Below are 7589 nucleotides of genomic sequence, written 5' to 3' on the forward strand. Positions count from 1 at the left end.
AAGGATGCTCCAGGCCGGTCCCACCCGGGAGATGGCAGGACGAAGCTTCCAGAGTTGGGCTCGTCTGCTCCACCTTGGAGGGCCGAGGGGACAGGGCGTATGCAGCACGATTCATGAGCAACGGCGGACATCAAGCCAGCTGGACCTCCTGCAAACCGCGCGATGAAACCTCTCACCTTCCACAGGCCTTGACTCTGCGGAATCCACTGCCTGACGAAGCCGGTCCAGGAAACGTCCCGTGCTTTCCCGGTAGCAGCCTGACAAGCAGCACGTCTCTGGTACGTGGCGGACACTGTCATCTGTTTGGTAAGAGCGTGGGGACTGTCAAGTCCCTCTCGGACGATGGACTCACGTGATTGTGTTATGACACATCTCACCAGGCAGATGGGAGGTGTGGCACAGCAGTTGTTTTGTTGGCTGATAACCAGAGTTTGGTCACTTTTATTTTGGCCCCTTTCTCAACGCATTCGTCCATTCCCTTTCATGAAGCGTATTTTTGAAAACGAACAGCAGTTACCTCTTGAATTACAAGGGGGAATGTCCACGATTCAGCAGGGGCTTCTGCAACTGCGTCAGCAAAACAGCTTCCCCTAGAAACCGTCGTCAGCCTCACGTGGATGCTGCCACACCTGCTGATACCTGAGCTGTGAAGCCCCGAACAACTCAGTGCTTAGTTTCCTGTGAGATATTTTAGTTTCCACCACAGTAGAGAATGCCCTGTTTTCCCAAATTTTCCCTGTTGCGAAACAGGCCCTAAATAGATGTTTACAGATATTTACTGTCCGTAGATTTGCTTTAAGTCTTTTTTTTAGTATTTATCTTTATTATTTATTTATTATTTATTTGGTTGCACCGGGTCTTAGTTGCAGCAGGCTGGCTCCTTAGTTGTGGCTTGCCTGCTCCTTAGTTGCAGCACGTGGCCTCCTTAGTTGCGGCTCCAGGGCTCCTTAGTTGCGGCATGAGAACTCTTAGTTGTGGCATGCATGTGGGATCTAGTTCCCTGACCAGGGATCGAACCCGGGCCCCCTGCATTGGGAGCACAGAGTCTTACCCACTGCGCCACCAGGGAAGCCCCCCTGCTTTAAGTCTTGAATTGAGAATGGTGGCCCCAGTGACTGCTAATAGTTAACTCGGCTTCTGCTGATTTAATTCCAGGCAAAACATAAGCTTCTGAGAGTTCCTGGCCACCCACCACCTCACAGAATTGTTAACTCAGCCATTTTCACCCTGACACCTGACCCAGCTGCGGACGTGATCAACTCTTAACTTGGAACAGCATCGTCAGGTGAGTCAGACGAGGCCTATCGTCTTCCTCGGTTGCGACTGTGTCGCCTGCCGGGCTGCTGACCAGGGTCTGGTTAGAGAGCATCGGGGCTGGATAACGATACTCGTCCGCAGCTAGTGGATGGCACGCCTGCAGTGCTGGGTGTCATGCACTTGAAAGAGGGCTGTCGGGGCACGTGGGACACGCAGACAAGTCCAATGACCCAAAGAGGGCTTGAGCCCTTTCAACCCATGTGTCTACTGCCACCACAGCTCTGAGGATAAACCCAGAAGCACCGGGAAGCAGGCTGAGGGCCTGGAGTCTGATGCCGATTTTGGAGTCAAATTCTGCTATCAGTGCTGCGTTTGTCTTCATGGCAGATCACGCAGAATAGTTTTTCAAAATTGGGAACACTCACAGCTGGCGAGAGACTCCAGCCACCTTCAGTCGTTCAGAAGCTTCTTCAGATTCTAGGAATGGAATCAGAGGGTCTAGACTGTTATCGGTCAGGTGCTCCATCCGAGCTTTTCGCCTATTCTTGTAAAAGCTGGAATCCACCATGGAAAATATCCTACTAGTCCCCAAATTATCTAAGTTGCGTTTTCTGTCATAGGTCATTTCATCTGCAAAGTTGGCCAACTCCTAGATGCTAATCCTCTGTGGCCTTCCACGGTGACCGCCCTGAGTATTTGATCTCAGTCTGAGAATCCTTCTCTCTCTGCCGGGGGAGGGAATGTAGCAAACCAAAGTATTTTCATTACTCTTTAGTTTCTGAGGCTGCCAGCAAATAATCTACACTTGAATAATTTTAGATCCCTCCGGCAGGACAGATTTCCCTAAGATTTGTTGTAAAAGGTGAGACGAAATAGTAGGAGTTCTGAAAAACTCTTGAGTCCAGTGTTTTGCTATAAACACGGGACTCCTTCACAGGTAAAAGCAAATGAAAATTTGGACTCGGAGGGACAGGAAAAAAAGAAAAAAGAAAAACACAGGTCCACTGGAGCAAAGAAAAAGTTTGCAGACGACAGAATCAAGTCAGAAAAGTTGCAGAGGGACTTCCCTGGTGGTCCAGTGGTTAAGACTCTGTGCTCCCAATGCAGGGGGCCCAGGTTCGATCCCTTGTTGGGGAACTAGATCCCGCGTGCCACAACTAAGACCCAGTATGCATGTATGTACACATGCATGCATGCATGAATGAATGAATAAATAAATATTGCAGAGTTAGGGATGGGCAACAGGGGTGAGCAGTATAGCGAATTCACTTGCCTCACTAAGGCCTGGTGCAAATCTCCACGGTGGCCAAACCTCGCTCTCAAATTTACCTCCCCTGCTGACTATGGAAGTGTGGGAGTGTGACAGCATGAGGATCCTTTTAAAAATTGTCCCTTGGGACTTCCCTGGTGGCACAGTGTTTAAGAGTCCGCCTGCTAATGCAGGGGACACGGGTTCGAGCCCTGGTCCGGGAAGATTCCCACATGCCGCGGAGCAACTAAGCCCGTGTGCCACAACTACTGAGCCTGCGCTCTAGAGCCTATGGGCTACAACTGCTGGGCCCGCGCACGTAGAGCCCATGCTCCGCAACAAGAGAAGCCACCACGATGAGAAGCCCGTGCTCCGCAACAAAGAGTAGCCCCTGCTCGCCGCAACTAGAGAAAGCCTGCGCACGGCAATGAAGACCCAATGCAGCCAAAAATAAATAAATGAAATTATAAAAAAAAAAGTTCAGAGAAACAAGGGACAATTTTTATTTTTAAATTTTATTTATTTATTTACCAGGGACTACTCTTTGTTGTGGTGCGCGGACTTCTCATTGCGGTGGCTTCTCTTGTTGCCGAGCACGGGCTGTAGGCGCGCAGGCCCAGCAGTTGCAGCACGTGGGCTCAGTAGTTGTGGCTCCCGGGCTCTAGAGCACAGGCTCAGTAGTTGTGGCGCACTGGCTTAGTTGCTCCGCGGCATGTGGGATCTTCCTGGAGCGGGGCTCAAACCCATGTCCCCTGCATTGGCAGGTGGATTCTTAACCACTGCGCCACCAGGGAAACCCAGTCCTTGTCCTTTTGTGACTGGCTTATTTCATGCGGCATCATGTTTTCAAGGTTCATCCATGTTGCAGCACATTTCCGAATTCCCTTCCTTTTTTAGTCATGCCTATTGATTTTTAGCTGGATGCTTGACACTGTAACTTTTATGTCTTTGGGTCCAAGATGTTGTTTAATTCCTTTAAAGAGTGTGGAGTTTTCTGGGAACAAATAGTTTAAAAAGATCAAACTGATCCCTAGTAGCTTAACTGTGTTCCAGAAAAAATGCAACAGTCTTTCAGGAAAGACAGTACTCAGCCTCATATATTACAAGGATTTTCCGTGCTGGAATTCTTCTCACCCTGTGTGAGTGCCAATAACTGTTTAGTCTACGAGTTCCAGATCAGATTGCTGGGTGAAAAAATCTCAGAGCAAAGCAAAAGATCAATTTGAAATACCATATTGGTATCAGTGAAGCCTGAAAACCGTAAATCTAAAACCACGCAAGTCCAATGGACTCGTTCCTATTATAATAAATGCTGTTTATACTCCCAATATAATCCAGGTTCTGCTGGGATGTCATGTCTCACGTGGATATTCTAACTTATCCTGTGTATTCTGAGTAATTGTTAGAGGTATCCAGACACTTAAAACAACCACCCCTCCAATCATATGTCCTAAAAAGAATATCTGGAAGCTTCTAAAACAAAATTTATACAAGTCATTTTTTAAAAACTTCCAGAAGGGATAATTGATTCCCTTTTCCTGCATACTCCACAGAATACAATTCCCACGAAGGGAATAAAACAACTAGAAAAAAGTGGTTCAGACTTTTCTCTAGCCTTCCCGAAAGTCATAAATGATGCCACATGTGTTCTGAAGAACCAACAGACTAATCTAAATGCTTTCGCTAAAGCAGTCACGGATGATGGGATAGCGTTTGATTTGCCCTCAGCCTGCTGTAGCAAATACTGCTTGTGATGTCTACATAAGTACAACAGGGCAGACAGAACGGTGTGTGATGAACCTGGAAGGAAATGGACCTGACTGTCTAAAGCAGACCCAGCTAAATTCTGGGCCCTTTTGGCTTTGAGACCTATAGGAAGCATTAAAAGTCATTTTGTTTGTGTTAATTACCTATTTTACTGTTGGTTTACATGTCCAGAGATTTGTTTTCAACTGAAGTATAGTTGATTTATAATATTGTGTTAGTTTCAGGTTTCTAGCAAAGTGATTCAGTTAAATATATTTTTTTCAGATTATTTTCAATTATAGGTTATTACAAGATATTAAATAGAGTTCCCTGTGCTATACAGTAAATCCCTGTTGCTTATTGATCTTATGTATAGTAGTTTGTTATTCTCATAATCCTAATTTATCCCTCCCCCCACCTTGGGTAATCGTGTTTTCTACGTCTGTGAGTCAGTTTCTGTTTTGTATATAGATTCATTTGTATTATTTTTTAGATTCCATATGTAAGTGATATCAAATAGCTTTTGTCTTTCTCTGACTTCACTAAGTATAATATTCTCTAGGTCCATCCATGTTGCTGCAAATGGAAATATTTCATTCTTTTTTATGAGTAGTATTCCATTGTGTGTGTGTGTGTGTGTGTGTGTGTGTGTGTGTATACACACACACACACACACACACACACATATCACATCTTCTTAAGCCAGTCATCTGTTGGTGGGCACTTGGGTTGTTTCCATGTATTGGCTATTGTAAATAGTGCTGCTATGAACACTGGGGGTGTGTGTATCTTTTCAAATTAGAGTTTTTGTCTCTTCCAGTTGTATACTCAGGGATGGGATTGCTGGATCATATGGTAGCTCTACTTTTAGTTTTTTAAGGAACCTCCATACTGTTCTCCATAGTGGCTGCACAATTTACATTCCCACCAACAGTGCAAGAGGGTCCCCTTTTCTCCATACCCCCTCCAGCATTCGTTATTTGTAGACTTTTTAATGATGGCCGTTCTGACCGTGTGAGGTGACACCTCATTGTAGTTTTGATTTGCATTTCTCTAATAATTAGTGATGTTGAGCATCTTTTCATGTGCCTGTTGGCCACCTGTGTATCTTCTTTGGAGAGATGTGTATTTAGGTCTTCTGTCCATTTTTTTAATTGCGCTGTTTGTTTTTTCAATATTGAGTTGTGTGAGCTGTTCGTAAATTTTGGAGGTTAACCCCTGGTCTGTTGCATCATGTGTAAATATTTTCTCCCATTCAGTAGGTTGTCTTTTCGTTTTGTCGATGCTTTTCTTTGCCGTGATACATGTGTGTCCAGAGTTTTAAATGCTACTGCACAGCCATTGTCACATCAGATGTTTCAACAATGCATCCTACAACAGAAAGAAAAAAGAGATTAACCTTGAATCAACCAGAGAATATGTGTAATACACATGCTTCTGATCTTAATCAGCAGAATCTTGACAAGGGTAAAAATCTGGACATCATGAATTAATGTCCTGCTGCCTGATGTCACCCGTCTTTGGCCAAAAGAGGAACCGAGAGAGAAGGAAAAGCAGCCCCTGACATCTGGAACTGATCTGACACTTATAGCTAGATCTCAGTATGACCACAAGCTGTCTGAGGCTCACAGCCAGGCCGTTTTGTTCTGCAGGACATAAAAACCCTCACAGACAATCAACCTCAGAGATTACTGGGGTTACTCAGAGACCAGGATAGAATGCAACAAGAGAAGGCTGCTTCATAATTTTGTCTAAGAAAAGACATAAATGAGGTCACCCACCAAGCACCCAATCGTAGAACTGTCCCTGCTTCCTGAGAGCACACCAGCCAGAGCAAAGCCGGGCTTCCTTAGATGCTGCACCAAACCACCTGCCTGATGCCCAATCCTGTAACAGGTTCTTCCTCCCACCAGCCCTCCCCTGCTGCCCACTGTCTGCATCTCCCTTCCCTCCAGCCAGTGACATGCCAACGTGGTCACGTACACGTATGTTCCTGGTGCACTGGCTGAAGGGCAGTGGGCAGTGGATGTGCCCACAAGTGCCAGGCCTGTGGAGGAGGTGTGGCCAGGGTTCCCCTCTGCCACTTACCTGCTATGCTCCCCTGTCCACTCACTGCCATTCTCTGTGCCTTGGTTTCCCCGTATGCAAAACACAGGAACGTTCTGTCTCAAAGGGGCTTGTTGAGGAATAACGAGAAGAGGCCCCAAAGTAACAAAAGATAAGAGATGGTGACCGTTACTGCTCTTACCTGTCCTTGTCCTAAATTATTCCAACCACAGCTCAAGACTTGCTGGTCTTTCCAGGACACCAAACTAATTCAGGCCCCCTAAGAGGACCATGGCTGGCCAGGAACGCTACTGTCCACACTTAGCCGGCCCGGCACCCGTGGTCCTCATACTTCTTCCCCGGTGTGGACTGAGCAGAGCCGGGCAGCCGGCAACATGGTCCAGGCAGTGGGGAAGGGCAGGCCGTGCTGGCCACAGCCCTGGGCGGCTCAGACACAGCTCCTCCCAGGGCAGGCCCCCAAGGTCCACAGCCACCACTGCGGCTCCCCAGGCCACCCAGGTGGGCCACGTTAGCTCAGGGCAAGCACATCCGCCAGGTGTGGCACAGGGCCTGCAGGCTAGCCCCCGGCTCTACCTCACTGGGGAAATCAGCCTCCCCAGCAGCCCTCACGCCTCCCCTGGGTGAAAGTATTGCCATGAGCTTTAATGTCTATAGGATCAGCCCCTTCTGGGAGCTACAGATGATTTCCTAGTTACACAAGGGCACAATTGTTTGTAAAGGAACAGGTGGTCAGACCCCACCTTATACTTGGGACTGAACCCTGTCTCTAGCCCATTCTCCCCTTGGCAGAAGAGAGGGGAGGACCCCATAACCTTCACCCATGACCCGGTGATGGACTGCAAGTTTTAATTCATCCCACACCATTTACAATTGTATTTCAGTTAAAAAAAGTAATTTATTAGTTGTTATTGTGATAAGATACACATAGCATACAGTTTACCATTTTAACTGTTTTGCAGTGTACAGTTCAGTGGCATTAAGTACATTTATATTGTTGTGCAACCATCACCACCATCATCATCTCCAGAACTTTTTGATCTTCCCAAACTGAAATTCTGTCCCCATGAAACACTAATTCCCCGTCCCCCTCTCCCCAGGCTGTGGCAGCCACCATTCTACTTTCTGTCTCTACAACTTCAGTGACTCGAGATACCCCATATAGGTGGAATCATATGGTATTTGTCCTTTTGTGATTGGCTTCTTTCTTGGGCTTGGATTTTCAAGGTTCACCCAGGTTGTAAAGTGTCAGAATTTAATTCCTTTTTATTGC

Source organism: Lagenorhynchus albirostris, chromosome 20 (genome assembly GCF_949774975.1).
Source record: "Lagenorhynchus albirostris chromosome 20, mLagAlb1.1, whole genome shotgun sequence".
Classification (NCBI taxonomy): domain Eukaryota; kingdom Metazoa; phylum Chordata; class Mammalia; order Artiodactyla; family Delphinidae; genus Lagenorhynchus; species Lagenorhynchus albirostris.